Below are 15,776 nucleotides of genomic sequence, written 5' to 3'. Positions count from 1 at the left end.
TTTTAAGAATACAGTGCTACAGTGTAATTTCTGAAGGTTCGGAAAAGATGGTCCTTCCCCTGTGTGTTAAGCCTTGGGTGCCAATGACCCTGTTGCTATTCCACTGGTTGTCTTTCCTTGTAGCATGTTTGGCACGTACTTTCCACTGTATATTGGAAACACCCCACAAGGCCTGCCATTTTGGACCCATCTGACCCATCATTCAGCCATCACATTTGGCCCTTATCAGAATTGCTCAGACCTGCACACTTGTCATTTTTCCTGCTTCTACCAAGTTCCCCTCAAGAACTGACTGTTCACCTCCTGCCTGATATACTCCCACCTTGTCAGGGCCATTGTAACCAGATTATCAATGTTATTCACGTCCCCTGTCAGTGCCTTTAAAATTTTTGCTTATCCATGTACACCTGTTACACAATAGCACCAATTAATATTACTTTATTGTATCTTGCTTATTGTGTGTTTACTGCTGTGTTAAGTGCTCCGGACCGGGGTGTTTTATTCTGTCTTTCATTCATGTTGCAATGTCAATGTCAGTGAACCACTTTTGTTGCGTTGTTCGATTGTGCACCCCCCATCCCCAGCATTTGTGGTTCTATAACTATTGTTACACTTGTTACAGTTACCCTAAGTGTGTAGGACGCGTTCTTTATGGAATGCGTTCCTTGATTGATGACTGACTAATTCTGAATTGGTTTTCACAAGTTTTATATGATTAGGGTTTGCGCACAGGCGGTTTTTATGTCTTTATAAAAGAGGAGAATTGCAGAAAGAAATGCGGGTAATTTTAGTACTATTTTTTTCTCCAATCGCTTTCTAAAGATTTTTTGGTTCATTGTTTTATTTCACTGCATTTTAATGTGAACCCAGCATCAGATATTGTTCTTGTTAAGTCCATGCATGCTGAGCAATATGTCAGTGTAACACCTGCAGGTATTTATTACCTCTCACAGAGATCACAGTGCAAGGACAATGCTTTTCTCACCTGAAGAATGGATCAAAAATGAGGATAACAGGAAAACAATTGGAATCAGATGTATCAAAACCGCATTATGCTCTTTTAGCAGGGGATTGTAATGGTAATGTTATAGGAATTGTTTCTTAGCGGTAACATTCATCTGATGCAATTTGCTTGTTTTATTTTTTGTTTAGAGCAATGAAATCAGTAAATATATTACACAAATATTACAACATTTATCAATGTTTGACCTCATTTCTTCGAATTAGGACAGCAGCTTTTCTGCTGCCCTCCCCGCTTTGGGGTTAATTCAATAAAGGAATTTAGTTTGTTTACTTCCAAAGCTGAATTATCACCTTGCAAAAGAAAATCCCCCTAGCTTCGAGAATGTTGTGACATTTAACTTTGAAAAAAATGCCCAATCATATACAAGGGAATCTAAAAGAACAGAATTTTTCCCTATACATGAATAGATAGTTGAAGTACATCAATGCTTTATCTTGTGTACTAAACTAAATGAAATATCCTCTGCAAGGAATGGTTTGCTCTACCATTTGAACAGCCTATATGCTTTTAGTAAATCAAGCAGATTGGGCCTGATTTAATAAAGCTCTCCATGACTGGTGTGTCATGAGTGTACCTGGTTGATTAATCAAACCTGGAGTGAATTTTCCAGGTTTGCGGAATCAACCAGGTTCTCCACCAGGCCCACTGTGTTGACTGTAAGGACAGCTCTTGCAGTTAGGAGAAATCACGTTCTATTTCAAAGGGTAGCTTCTCATTGGCTCCTAGCACTGCTGTATTCTATTTCAATCTCCAATTTATAGGATGATGGGAGACTGACCAATTCAGATGACCCAGCACAAATAAATAAAAAAAAAAAAAACGCGGTTCAAGTTCTTAACTCCCTACCTGCTCTGTCTCATGCAGTAATTCCTTTCCCCCAGTAAACGTCCTTAGTGTTTCCAATTCATAGGAATAAGGACATCCTGTGAGTAAAGGGTGTCATGGACCTGCCCTCTAGGCGGGCATCACCGCCAACTATTACTGACGTCATCACATCTGCATTGAAGAGATTCAGCAAGACACAGGACCCTGCGGATCACATAAATGGCCTGAAGGCATTTGGATGCAGAGTAGGGCTTCAGACAAGGCCAATTAAAAATTCATTTTTCGATTTCCTAACAGCCACATTAATTGCTATTTTATGTATCTCTGGAGTTCAGTTTTAAAAGAAAAATACAGCATATTTTCTGCAAGCTAATAGTGCAGGTCATTATTTTAACATTCACCGGAAAGTCAATTTTATAGTGACCTTCACATTTTTAGAGGCTTGCTTTCAGATTCTGCCTCTAGTGGGTAACTGGATATTAGGCAGAGGATTCATCAACCCTTCAGCGGGCCGGCAGAGATACACTTTAGGGTAAATTTATTATACTTATCTTAGAATTAGATATTCACACCTTCAGTTTCATTTGTCCTAATCTGCTCTTGTTTTGACCATTTTTTAAAACCTACTATGAGGAAAGTTCACATATTCAGGTAAGGGGTGAATATCACTGATGTGTTTCTACATTTCCATACAAAACAATCTGACCAGCAAAAGTAACAGCCTCAGCATTTGGGACAAACCATATACCATGACTGGGTGCTTACATTGTTCAGCTTTATTCATATGATATACATATGAACTAGTTCCTGTAACTGCTTCAAAGTATTTAGGTAAATAGAGAAAGAAAAGGGAATTTACAGCAAACTTTGTATTGTATTAATGAAATAGCTCATATAATCATACACTATAAATACTTTTCTGATTTTATACATCCTAAAATCATGATTAGAAAACCATAAGGCCCTATGGGCACTATACAGCATTTATTGTTGTGTGGATAGGTGAATGCCAGTATCTGATAATAGAGTAAAAAGTCGCTTGTGTACACACATGTAACAAAGTTTATTAATATAGAAAGTAATAAATGGTACTAATATATAGTACAAAGTATAGTCAAGCTGTTACCTGGGGCAGGGTTTTCATTAAATTGTCTCTAAATAAAATATTTTAAAAATGACATGCCCATCTATCACAACCCTATCCATGACGTGACAACACTGCAGAACAAACACTGTTACACTGCCCTGTTATAGAAAGTGAGGAAAAGAACGGATCTATTGGCAAGTACTCAGCAGGTAATACAATATTAAAGGGGATGAAATGAACAAAAACGGATGTGTTAAAGCAAAAAGGAACAGGCTATGGCAATAAAAAATATACAGTGTTCCTTTTACATCACATAATTATATGGTGTTCTCCCCAGCCTCCCGGTGCACCACCAGGCACTTTTCTATAACCACCCGGCAGATTTTGGGTGGTTACTGAAAAGTTAGTTCACAATACCAGGAGCTGCCACCTGCCTACAGCTTTTTCCCACCCTGCTTTAAAAAAAATTCAAGGGAGATAATGGACATTAGTAAAAAATGACCCATGTCTATCATGTTGAACCAAAAGCCAAAAATACACTGAACAGCATTGAACATCTTCACCATTGGAACCCTAATCACATGGCAAAAGACAAACCCCTATAGACCATGGTGCAATTTACTCCATCAGGAAGAAAAACTTGATTTGTATTATTATTATTATTACACAGTATGTATATTGAGCAGACATATTATGCAGCGCTGTACAAAGTCCATAGTCATGTCACTAGCTGTCCCTCAAAGGAGCTCACAATCTAATGTCCCTACCATAGTCATATGTCATTATTACAGTCTAAGATCAATTTTGGGGGAAGCCAATTAACCTAACTGCATGTTTTTGGCATGTGGGAGGAAACCGGAGTACCCGGAGGAAAACCACTTATCAGATACCATTGTATCAAAATACTAGGCATAGAATAGTTATTGAATGTGTATACCATTACCTTTGTTACAGAGTTGTATTGCCTTTTCCACCAGCAGATCCATACTGCTGTGTTGCTGCTTGCTAGTGATATATATATTTTTATAAGGTGGAAACATCAAAGACTAAAGGTTGCTCGTTAGCAATTGTGGAGTTCACCCATGGCGAGTGTCTAATACACAGAGTGCTTTATTGTGTGAACTTTATCTCTGTTTAAGAACACATTGAGCTGTTTGTGTTGAACATTTGTTTAGCTACATAAATACCATTTTAGTTTGTGTTATCACTTAAAGACTAGCAGAAAACAACTGTTTTCATTTATCACAAACCCAATGCAGATTAGAAGATTTGACTTGGCTTGATCTGTGACTTAGAAAAATTCAGACAATTGGCATTTCCAAAAGAAGGTTGGTTACACATTTGCACCTGTACAGGTGATGCAGGCTGGTCTAAAAAGGAGCAGTAGAATATTGATCATGTCTATAATCTTCCTTTAAGCATGCTGTCATGTGCACTTCACAGAGCAATATAGCCCTGATTTGCCCTTATGCTGAGTAGTTACCGGTAGTTACAGGAGGCTAGTATCAAAACAGATTCAGATACTTATATAATAACAATATGTAAAGGTAAAGTGCATGCAAAGATAAAGAGGTTGTGCACTGTCACCTGGACTAGAAGTGGAAAGAAAATTTTTGACCGGTGTGTTTGTATTTTATTCTATAATTTGCCCAATTTAAAATAACAGTAATTTCATGTATCTGATAGATTGCAAATGAGTTAACCCAGCTGCTGCAATGAGAACTGTGTAACTCTTTACAGGTTCAGATTATGACAGCTGTGATTGGCTGTTGCAGTTATCATTCAAGCAAGAGGAACTGTGATTGGCTTGCATGCAGCATTCTGTTCTGGAGCTCATGCTTTCTCTTTTTGAAAACTGCTGGCCGATATTCAGGTTGCTGAGGATTCAGTGAAGTCACAAATGACATAAAAATAATTTGATAAAGGGTGATTGAAAGGTGTTTTTCATATTTGTTCTGCTTTCAATTGACTATGGTCTCCTTGTAAAGCCTGACTCCTGGTATTTGTCCCAGTCCATGCAAAACCCAGAAATCCCCATTATTGTGTTTTGTTTTATTGTACAGCACAGTTTTGTGATTATTTAATTTTTTTTTCTGCAGACCTGCCAGCCAAGTCCATTATCTGCATATAAACAGCATGGCGCATGTCTGTATTCCGCACGGGTTACTTAATATATCACATTAGACAGCATGCTTTCCTTCCAGCGGAGTACGGCACCCATAAGGAACGAGAGTTTATTAACAATCCAGCACAAGCCCATTATCTATCAAGCAAAACTGTTTGTGAAGAGTCAGACAGATGTTCTCATCTACAAGTCTTGTGTGTGAGTGTTTTTTTTTTTTTTTCACGGTAATAAGCAGGAACAATCAGAATGCTGATATTACAACCCTCAGGAAATGTCGGAGTGGCAGAGATAGCACAATGAGTGCTCAAATCCCTCTCATCTGAACAGACGCAGATTATTCAGATTTGCGATTTACTGAGACTCAACTGCGCTATCTGGAGTTAAGCGGAACTGTCATCTGCTTCATGTTTTGTTGAATACACATGCAAATGAAAACCTAAAGAGAAGCTGAATGTTTGAAGCTGTGTCCGAAAAAAAAAGACAAGCACAGGGCAAAGGACTAGTCATCTGAATTTTCTGGGGTCTCCCTGCAGTGGCCATCTTTCCCTACTATTGACTTGCCATTTCTTCTTCTGCACTGTGTCTTTATATAGAGGTCAGCCAGCTTGGCTTTGCTTCAGAATGTTGGAGCTGTCCCCTAATGTCTACAGGAATGATGATCAAGATATAGTAAGAGAAATGTAGGAGTGAAACAGTAGAATGTATAAAACAAAAGCAGGAATGTTCTTGCACTGCAGGTCCTCAGGTACAACTTCATCTCCAGCAAGGAGAACATTAAGGATTGTAGCGGTGAAATCAGCAAACCTGACTCCAAATCTGGTGAGACTAACAGAGGCAGCAAGGCCTTGGATGATTTGATTGTCACCTTTCCTTCTGGATTTGTTTAATATTGTGGAGAAGAGGACTACAGGATCTGAACCCACCTTGCTTGCACTCCTCTGCAGCCAGCAGCAGCAGTGCCCAGGAATCCTGGAGTCATTTCCTGCTAATGTGACTCCCCGAAACCTGCCCCCTTACCCCAGAGGAATAGTATATTCAGCAAACGCGCTTCATCTGCTGGCAGAAATGTGAACATCACCTGAGCTGACTCCCCTATAAAAGAAAGTAAATGGCAACAGGATGTTGCCTGAACAAGGAGTTATCCTAGGCTTTGCCTCCAGCTTCCTGTTTCTTTGATCCTGATACTGACTTTGCAGTATACTGATCCTGGCTCTGTCAGAAACTCCGTCACCCTACCCCAACATGCACAATATAAACAACATTAAAAAAATTAACTTTCTTTTTAACTTCAAATCCATAATCATAAACACTGTAAAAGCAATTTTCCAATACCAATTATGACTGTGAACCCCTGTCTATCCACAAAGTGGGTGACATTACCATATGGTGGGAAACATGCTGCTTCCTTGTAGGTAAAAAACCTAAACCTTGCCAATATCTTTGTGTGAAGGTAGCAGAACTTCAGTAGAGATGATCACTTGGTTTTTTCAAAGTTGTTTATTCTGTTAAAATATGGTGAAAAAAATATGGCCATTTGGTGCACATTGATCTAATGTGCGGTAAATTCTAAGGCTATATACTTTTTAGGTTATATACCAACTCCTGAAGGGGGTATTGTCACCAAAACCGGACCCTTCTCCAGGTAATAAGCCTGGATGGCCAGTAAAAGATGAGTTGGCGGCATGCGTGTGGCTAAACCAGATACTTCAAAAAGTTTGGGGGCTCCATAGTTGAAATGTAGAGCCTTTTTCCTACAACCCACTTCCAAAATAGTTGTAAGTGGTTGCATAGGTGGGAGGTAGTTAGAGTTATTGCAGTCGGGAAGCCTACCAAAACCCCTTTAGGAGGCTCCTCTCACTTTGAGGAATGGGTACTGGGATACCTCCTAAACATTCTAAGAAGCAACCGAGAAGTAAAGACAATTGTAAAAAAAACTGATTAATGTAAACTCACTGACTCCTAAATAAATATAAAAAAAAAAAAAAATCAGACCAACCCAAGTTAACTCAACTCTCCTATATACTATACCTTAAATTTTAATAAAGTTGTGAAATGGTAAAACTAGGCAAGTGGAGTTAATTGTCCCAAAGGTCACGTTTTTTTTTTTTGTGGTCCTTACAGAAGTAGAAATGTATAAAACCCCAAGAACAGAGCCAGCCATTATGCCAATAAGATCTCACTATTGGCTGGAATTGCCTCTTTAGACCAATTTGGCCCTGCCAGTTGTCCCAATGCATTGGAAACATTGGATTGTAAGCTCTTTGGACATACAGACACAGGTGTGTGAGAGTTTCAGTGCTACATAAATGAGTAAAATAACTTCCTCAACAATCATGCAGCATGACTTCCTTAACTGCCAGTCTTGCAGAAGGGAGATTTACCTGTTTGTTCCTAAATCATCTATTGATTTAACACTCAGCGCTCTTGCCGTTTTTGTGTCTGCAATTTCAACCGACACTTTTTTTTCCTCTTTGGCAACAGTCAGCAGCCAGACACGAATGCATTGATTATCTCTTCTGCGGGCCTGCGCCTTCGTATTGTGTGACCTTCGATGAATTAAATTAAATTGGCCTTGCGGTTACAGTTTCTATTGTGCAATAAAACAACAACCGTCTGAGGACTTTGTCCATTTTCCAGTCAATCAGAAAATCAGGTTTTATTTATTTGGGGTGGTTGGGGCATTCGTTGTCTTTGTAAAGAAATGTACTGTGACTTTCCAATTACTGCACAAAGGCTCGGGCCTAGCCGTACGCGCAGCTGTATAATTGGGTGATTTTCCCTGCATACAGTTTCTTCCGCATGATTTTCAGCCTCTGATGTTGAAGTTTGAAGGTTATTTAAAAGAATTCTAAAACTCTGGTTGTAGATCTGCTAATGTATGTGTGAGCTGTACCCCCGGACCTTTGATGCTGCAGGGTGGAGTTAAGAAAAGACGCTTTGCTGCTGCTGATAACTGGCTCTTTTCCATTCACTCAGAAGGAGATATTTTAGTCTTAAAGGAATCCTGTGCTGACAATATGAAGCTTGGCTTTGCTGACCTTCCCTTCTAAAGGTGGTAATTGCCTGTCTGTCATGCCTTAGGAATTTTTTCCCAACATCAGCAGCAGGTAAGCTGCAAACGGGGGATTTCTAGTTCCTAATCTGCTCCGGCTTGAGGCATGCAGGGTCTCGGAGAACTCCAATGTTACCGCAAATAGCATCTGTCACTTGTTCTGTAATATCACAATTATTGCAGGGGCAATGAAATCTCAGTATAGGTAGTGCTAAGTTTTTTCAGTCAGTTGGAGAGATTTCTGATTCACTTTCTGGCATCTCCTGTTCCACAGGAGCCACAGTGCTATGCTGAATTCTGTGTAATGGTAAAAAAAAGCCAGAACTGTATCACACATGTAATAGGATGCATTGGAAATGTGTACAAAGGGTAATACCTAATTGAAAGATTTGGAGACGACAACCTGAAAATCTGGGGTTTTAAATACATTTGTGTGGATAATGGTCACATCTGGCAGGGGTTCTTCTATCCAAAGCCACAAAAAAACATTAAAAAATTGGATTGAAATACCATGAAAAAAAAAAAGCAATTTTCCCCACTACTCACACAAACTTACACATATGTAAATATACAAACAAAACATTTGTATATCTCAAAGCGGATCTGTCAGGGAAAATAAAACTACTCCTTCATCCTGGTGCAGAGTTTGCGCTCATGTTTTTCTTTCGCTTACGACACTCGATTTTGCACTGCACAGACGTGAGATTGGGTAACGTAGTCTACTGTAAGTGGGGAAAAAAACAGTGACTTTTTTTTTTCTCAGCAAGAAAAAGCCCCTTTTGCACATGCCCCATTTAGGGCAGCCTGAAGCCTCCTGGTATACGTAAAAAAAAATTATAATTTTTACTTTTTTTGAAAAAGTAGATAACCCTTTTATATAAAGTAAAAAGTCTGGTGATAAGTCCACTTTATTTTATAAACTTTGCTCCCCACCAGTTTTTGATTATTTGAACCACCCAAAAAAAATTCTAGGTAGGGAAAAATTAGTTTTAGAAAGTCTCAAAGATTTTGTAAATGTATTTTTTTTTTCCCACAACTACCAACCCACTGGAAGAAGATATTGCCATCAACATGTAATCGGGATGAAGCGAGAAAGATTAAAGTATTTATTTTCTAGCAGAAAATCTTATTAAAAATGCTAAGCCCTGGAAATCTATTTAATATATTATCATATGTAATTTGAAGGCCCACTTTTTCTTTTCTTTCCCGTGATAGTCCATTAAAAGTTACTCGTTAGCCAGGCGGTGAACCTGTTGCTTTTTCAGTTTACCTGTAACAGTTCCAAGGTCTAAATGGCAATTATTTTGGATGTTTGGTGGAAACTCCATCTGTCATTTGGAGAAGGTAATCAAGGCCGCGTCGGGATCGCTTCCAACCTCTGTCCCCGCTTGTCTTTTATTACTCAGCAAACTGGCTTGCAAAGCGGTTAATGTCTCATTTGTGCCGGTGGCTCTCTTGCTGGAAGCCTTTTCTTTTTTTTTTCTTTCTAAACCTTTTGCCTCAATGTACTATGGAGTTGAGCTTGTTTGGATTTGTTGTAAACCTCTTAGATATGATAGCAGCAATCCTCTTATACACAAATTCCTCGTAGCATCTGACAGCCCATAATAAAGGCATAACCAGATAGACAAATATCGCTGGCAGATGGGCTTTACAAAAAGCGTGGTTGAGTTTTGCGCTGTTGATTTGGGCACCTAAGCAAATTTTCGGCATCTATTGTCCAGCTTTGGGACTTCCCTATGAACTAGTTGCAACTCCAGGGCATAAAGCTAAGGGCATCTTCAGAAGTGCGACTCATTTCAAGTAAAGTCATAGATTTGTGGGTATAATGTGACGCCACCTAAATTGCTAAATATAAAGCTGCAAAATTAGATACATATTTTTTATTTTATGATATACATACTTGTATATTGCCTTGTGTAATCTATGATATGCATACTCGTGTAACCTATGTTCACTGATTTTCTGACTGCATAAAATAAGAAAAGTGAAAAGTTTTTAGCATGTGTGTCAATCTGCAAATTTTGCACCATTGTCCCTCCTTCTAAATGTTCAACTACTTGTGTACATTTTCTAGTTTTCTGGTTCCTCTTACTCTGAGTTCTCTTAACCAATCAACGTTAAGGTTTACTTTAACAGTAGTCCTGCTTGTTGACCAAACTTATGCCAGGAACAAGGGAGGATACCGAGAGTAATCTTTACATAAATAGGACCCTCTCCATTTTTCATGTGATGTCACTAGGAGCCCAAGTGGCAAATTGAAGAGGCAAAGTGAAGATGGGTGGTGAGGTTGTGGTATGGTTTCCGACTTCTCAAACCCATGAAATGTGTCTGCAGTTGAGGCTCTACATGTGACATAGGGAACAAATGGGGGTGATAGTGAGGGGTTTTAGAGATAGCGAGGGGGTTATAGAAATAACGAGAAGTCCTGTTGGCCGCCATCTGGTGACAAATCTAGAAGCCCTGGTTCATTTTAAGTAAACATAGCAGTTGTGGCTTCAATCGGCTGGCAAAGTGGCGACCATTGGGAGCCACCCAAAAACACATTGTCCTGTCTTAGCCTTCACTTTACACCATTCCTGCTCCATCATTTAATGACTTCAATACCTAGAACAGCTTAAAAAAACAATATGAAATACCTATGTTCACAGTGGCACCAAGAAATAGTTAAACAACATAAAGAAAAATCTTATTGGGAAGAAAACCTATGCAAACTACAAAAGCCACACAGCAATGCCGTCAATTGCTCACAAAATAACACTTATTAAATCTTTAAATAACATCCTATTCAAATGAGTAACACTTCAGTCTCAGTCTCTGCCATGTGAGAGGGAATAGAATTGTCATTGCTGAAGTACCTCTCTTTCATGTTATCATGAGATAAATATAAACTGTCATTGGTGACCTCTTTCTGGAAACGCTAGTCGTCCGACTTTTATTGTGACCTATTGGCGTCTTATCTTTCTGAGCCACACAGGCAGAACTAGTTTGCAGGTCAGGAAAGTTAGAAGTCTTTATCTTTATTCTTTTTATGAACCAGAGACTCAGCATGACATACAGGAGACTGGCATGTTTCTTTTAAATTCAGCTACAGTTAAGTTCAATAAGATGTACACCATAACTAAATTCTATTAGTTTATTCTGTGTTCTGCACACCAAGTATTTATCATTGTTATGTTAGCTTTTATTGCATCTCAGTGGTGCTGCTCATATCTTTTGCAAGCACTTTCTGTCCACACGGACTGCTGTGATGGCCGCATGGCATTTCTCAGGGTGTCATGCCTAAACAAGGACCATCATGGCAGAATTATAAGGGTTTTCTTCAATGCCAAAGTGGGCTTTATTACTTTCATGATATGGGCACATCAGATTTTCTGGCTGCTCCTCACACCACAGGCGCCAATGTGCTACTCTGCATTCTGTGTGATGTTAAACAAAGACAGAACTGTAGCACCCAGGGGAGGTAATAGACCACTAAATGATTCAATCACACCAGTATGAAATATCAGCCTTGTGTGTAATTAGCCTTTTCAACACCTTACCCAGAAAATAGTTACTCTCTTACCCTATAGTGTAACAAAGCTTCATGTAATTAATGAATCTTCTTTAATTTTTGCAGGAGTAAAACGCATGGATCTTTAAGAATAAAACCAGGCACATCCGCACCATCGATGTAAAGGTATGTGATGTTCTACTTCATTGACAAGGAGTGATTGTAATGTTGAAAGACCACTGTCCTCACCAATATAACAGGACACAAAGAGGATGCGTGCCTATACCTTACAATGCGTGACAATTTCACCAGGCAGTGGACAATGAATACACGCATCACGTCCTTGATCATTATTTCAAAAGGACACAAATGGTTGTCCTGAAACTACCTGGAAAGAAGAACCACAGTAAAAACAAAATGTTTCTGCAATTCTAAAAAATATAAAATCTATTGACAATTTTAATACTGAATCTGGGAGAGCGGCTCATTAAATACATAATCTCCTAAAGCCATCTTCTGCAGTCATTTTGGTCTCGGTCCAGTTTTTTTTTTTTTTTATTTAGATCAATACCAGTGAGTAGAAGACGGGCTACTTTGGTATTGGTCCCGGCCACTGAAAGATGTGAATAAGAAAAATTGGCTAGACTCGGCTCCTTTTTTTTTTCCTTGGCTTTTAGATTGACAATGCACATGAGGGGGAATTTGGATTTGCTGACATCCAGTTGCCAAAATTCTGTAGAGTGCAGCTGAGCTCTCCATAAAATTGTAGACTTGGCTTGATCAACCTAGCAAGTACACATGTCCGTGGTTTATTATCAATTATTCCTCACCACACCTTCAGAATGCATATGCATTACAGGGTACTGGATTTCAGTGGCATTGCATTGGCACTGATGTGGGTTACAGCCGGTTTAGTTTGAATTGACTGATTTAACACAATGTGCTGTAACAAGCCTGAATCCAAGAAAACATGCGCTGGGGTGCAATATCAGCCCCAAAAGCTGTTTTTTGCTTCAGGACCTGATTGCAATGAGGTGCAACTCTGCCTGCATTAGCCTTTGTTAATGAGTTGTAATGTAACACAGTACACAAAAAATGTATTGCGGCATAGCACAATGCACATGTGTGGTTTGGTGTGTTATCATGCTGGTGTGATTGTCAGTGAAGAAGTAAGTAATTGGCTAATCTCATAGGAAAAAAATAGTGACAGGCATGTGTAACCATCCTGATCAATTCTTCCCAGGTCTGCTTGTAATCCCTAAAACTCAGACTGGCATCCAATGTCAGCTCTTTGTCGGTGAATAGCTAATTGGACATTGAGAGGAAGATCAAGAATATCTAAAAATTACATTGGAGTAGGTTGGATTTTGGAAAGCCATGTGCAGAACTTACTATGGGATCCATTGGTTCATAATTACACCTTTGTTTGCAGATTCTTTGATAAAATTTATTGTAAATCTTTCTTTTCTGGTATGGTTGTTACCGTGATTCATGACTGATGTCACATGTCGGCTTTAACTGGGTACATTTATTTTGAGCTCAGTGAAGCGGCACACCAATCACCCAAATAATAAATACACAAAATGACGTGTCACCTCCTCTTTGATTAGTTGCTTTTGCTATCAATTTACCATTTTATGTTTAGGTGTGAGCCAGGTTTATGTCATTTGAAGTGTGTCAATAAAGTTTGATGAAATCTGGTATAAAGTGTTCAAGACTTAGCAACATAAATACTATTAAAACAGCATGATATCATGAACAATTTTGCTCGTTTAGGATTTAATTTTGGTAATAATTTTTTAGCTCTTCAAACTCCAGGTCATTGTATAGTCTTGCATAGTGTTGTGCAGTCCACCCTAGACACCATATTGTCCTGCTGGGGAGATTCACCCTCTCCGTTAGTTCCCAGTAACCACTTTCCCCAGGTCTGAAAGTGATGAGAAATCCAAAATTTTGAGTTATCACAGCATCAGGATTAGAAGGAAGATCCTCCAATGAAGACCAATGTTTTTTGGGCAATGTCTCTCTTTTTACAAAGTAATCCTCTCACTTCCTGTTATTGCATTCTCCCCCCCAAAAAATTTTCTGTTCAGGTCCTACATTTGCCCTTTGGTAAACCCATTCCCCTCTGCCAGCAAAGTCTATTTAACATAGTTCAGGCGTGGGTTTCCCTTTAAATTCAGCCTTATGCTTTCCTGTCGCCACAGACTGTTTGATAGCTGCTGGTCTCTGCCAGTATTTGCGGCTTCTATTTGCTATGCAAACCTGGTTTCCTATCATTCCCGGAGAATGAGGCTGGAAATAGAGAAACAGACGATGCACACTTCTTGGCTGCAGCTCACGGACACTGCATTAAAGTTTGATTTAATGTTACTGACAGGACTATTTCAATTGTGCTCATGCAGTTTGACAACTAACATGCTGATGCTTCGGCGGGAGGGAATACAGAGGCGCTTAAAGATTCTGTAGCCGGTCCAGGTACGGATGGGTGGACGGCGATTAATAGGAGGGAGAATGTAGGTTGATGGCAGTCGGGGAAGCGGAGCCAGAATGAAAATAAAATAGAACTCTTTCGAAGTTGGCTAAAAAGTCTTAACATTCTTAAGACAGCTGCTCATGAAATTGGACTTTGGTTTTTCGATAATTTGTTCTGCAATGAAATAGCAAAGGCTGCTGGGTGGTGGTGAATTAAAGGCACACCACACACAGAACTGAAAACCTAAATGGGAAAAATGGCATCCAATAGATTAATGATCTCTGGTTAGATTAACTGAACCTGATTTAATTGAGGTTCTGCTTTGTCCTACTTAGCCCATTTAAAATGATTGAATTGTAACAAACTACAGTGCACAAAAATTGTAGTGCATGTGTTGCAGCACATTGCACGAGTGCAGTTTGTTGTACTGTCATGGATTGCAGTGCTGGTGAGCCTGTATGAATATATGAACCTTAAAATTAGTTTAGCTTTGGCTGAATTTGTTGAAAAGGAAAGTGGGAAAGTCTGTCCACTGTGTTTACATGATATGTCCTGATATTTTATTAGAGAGACCTCTTCAACATCCATTAAGGGGTGCAGCACTCTTTGAAGTGATCACCCCAACTTTGAGAATTAATTCTCTTTTTCGGTAACAGTAATGTTACTGCATACAAATAAATTCTAGGCAATTCTACTCTTTTAGTGTTGTGTTCAGTTTGGTAAAGACCCATTTCTGTTCCATCTCCTGTGTTCTTTAGCTTCTCTGTACAAAGCCAGGTCCATAAAGACATAGTATGCCAGTTTGGTTTGGGGAGCCCAAGTGTCCTGCACAGAGCCCTGACTTTAACCCAACCCCGATCCTCAACCCAAATGTCCCGAAGCAGGGCTGTGGAGCAAGAGCCACAGTCAGTACATTCAACTCCAGTAGGCTGACTTCAGGTATCCAATAGTTTCTGACAAAGTTTGTAGGAATGAATACATTCAGTTGTTTCAAGTGAATACTACAACTTACAGAAATATTTTTTAAAAAAGAATTGATTTTACAACTGTATGGCAACAGTTTGGTGCAGACCCTTTTCTGTTCCCCTAATGACTGTACACCAGTGTAGCTCCCTAAAGGCATGGTGTCACCAAGATAGTTTGGAGAAACTTGAATGTACTGCACAGTCCCAACCTCAACCCTACTGAACACCTTTGGGATGAATTGGATTGTAAGACCATGACAAGTCTTCTCATCAGCAGCATCAGTATCCAACTTCACAAATGTTCTTAATGCTAAATGGTCACAGATATCCACAGATACTCTCTAATTACCTGCAGAAAGCCTTTCCAATAGGCTGGTATATCTCAAATGTCATAGTTCAAGCCATGGTTTTGGAATGGGAGGGCTGACAAGCTCATCTTGGTGTAATGTTAGGCATTTGCTGACTTTTGAGCGTATAATATACAAGAATGTATCAGTGAACCATTAAAATTAAGGAAATTGTTACATTTTTACCCTGGAATTAGGAAGAACTTTTAGCATCAGTCTCTAGCAGCTGTTTGAGGGGCATTTTTTGTCTTTGTCTGATGTATCATATTTAGAAGAGAATAATAAAAGTTTTTAACAAGTTTATAAATTCCTGTTTTCTATTATGTTTATATTTCTATAGATTTAGTGTTTCTCAATCTGTTTTCTATGGAACCCCGTAGAG

General features: G+C 39.1%; 1 protein-coding gene across 3 annotated transcripts in view; it reads left to right on the top strand.

The window, feature by feature from the left end:
* PTPRF (protein tyrosine phosphatase receptor type F) overlaps positions 1-15,776 on the top strand; it is a 552,192-nt gene that overhangs the window by 153,114 nt on the left and 383,302 nt on the right. For all 3 annotated transcript variants that reach the window (XM_072419315.1, XM_072419313.1, XM_072419316.1), the window contains one exon: positions 11,733-11,792. The gene's annotated coding sequence lies outside the window, so the exon portion shown is untranslated. The remainder of the gene's footprint in view (positions 1-11,732; positions 11,793-15,776) is intronic.

The sequence above is a fragment of the Pyxicephalus adspersus genome, chromosome 8 (assembly GCF_032062135.1).
Source record: "Pyxicephalus adspersus chromosome 8, UCB_Pads_2.0, whole genome shotgun sequence".
Lineage (NCBI taxonomy): Eukaryota > Metazoa > Chordata > Amphibia > Anura > Pyxicephalidae > Pyxicephalus > Pyxicephalus adspersus.
The sequence above is the reverse complement of the archived record's forward strand: the minus strand, read 5'-3'. Positions and strand labels throughout refer to the sequence as shown.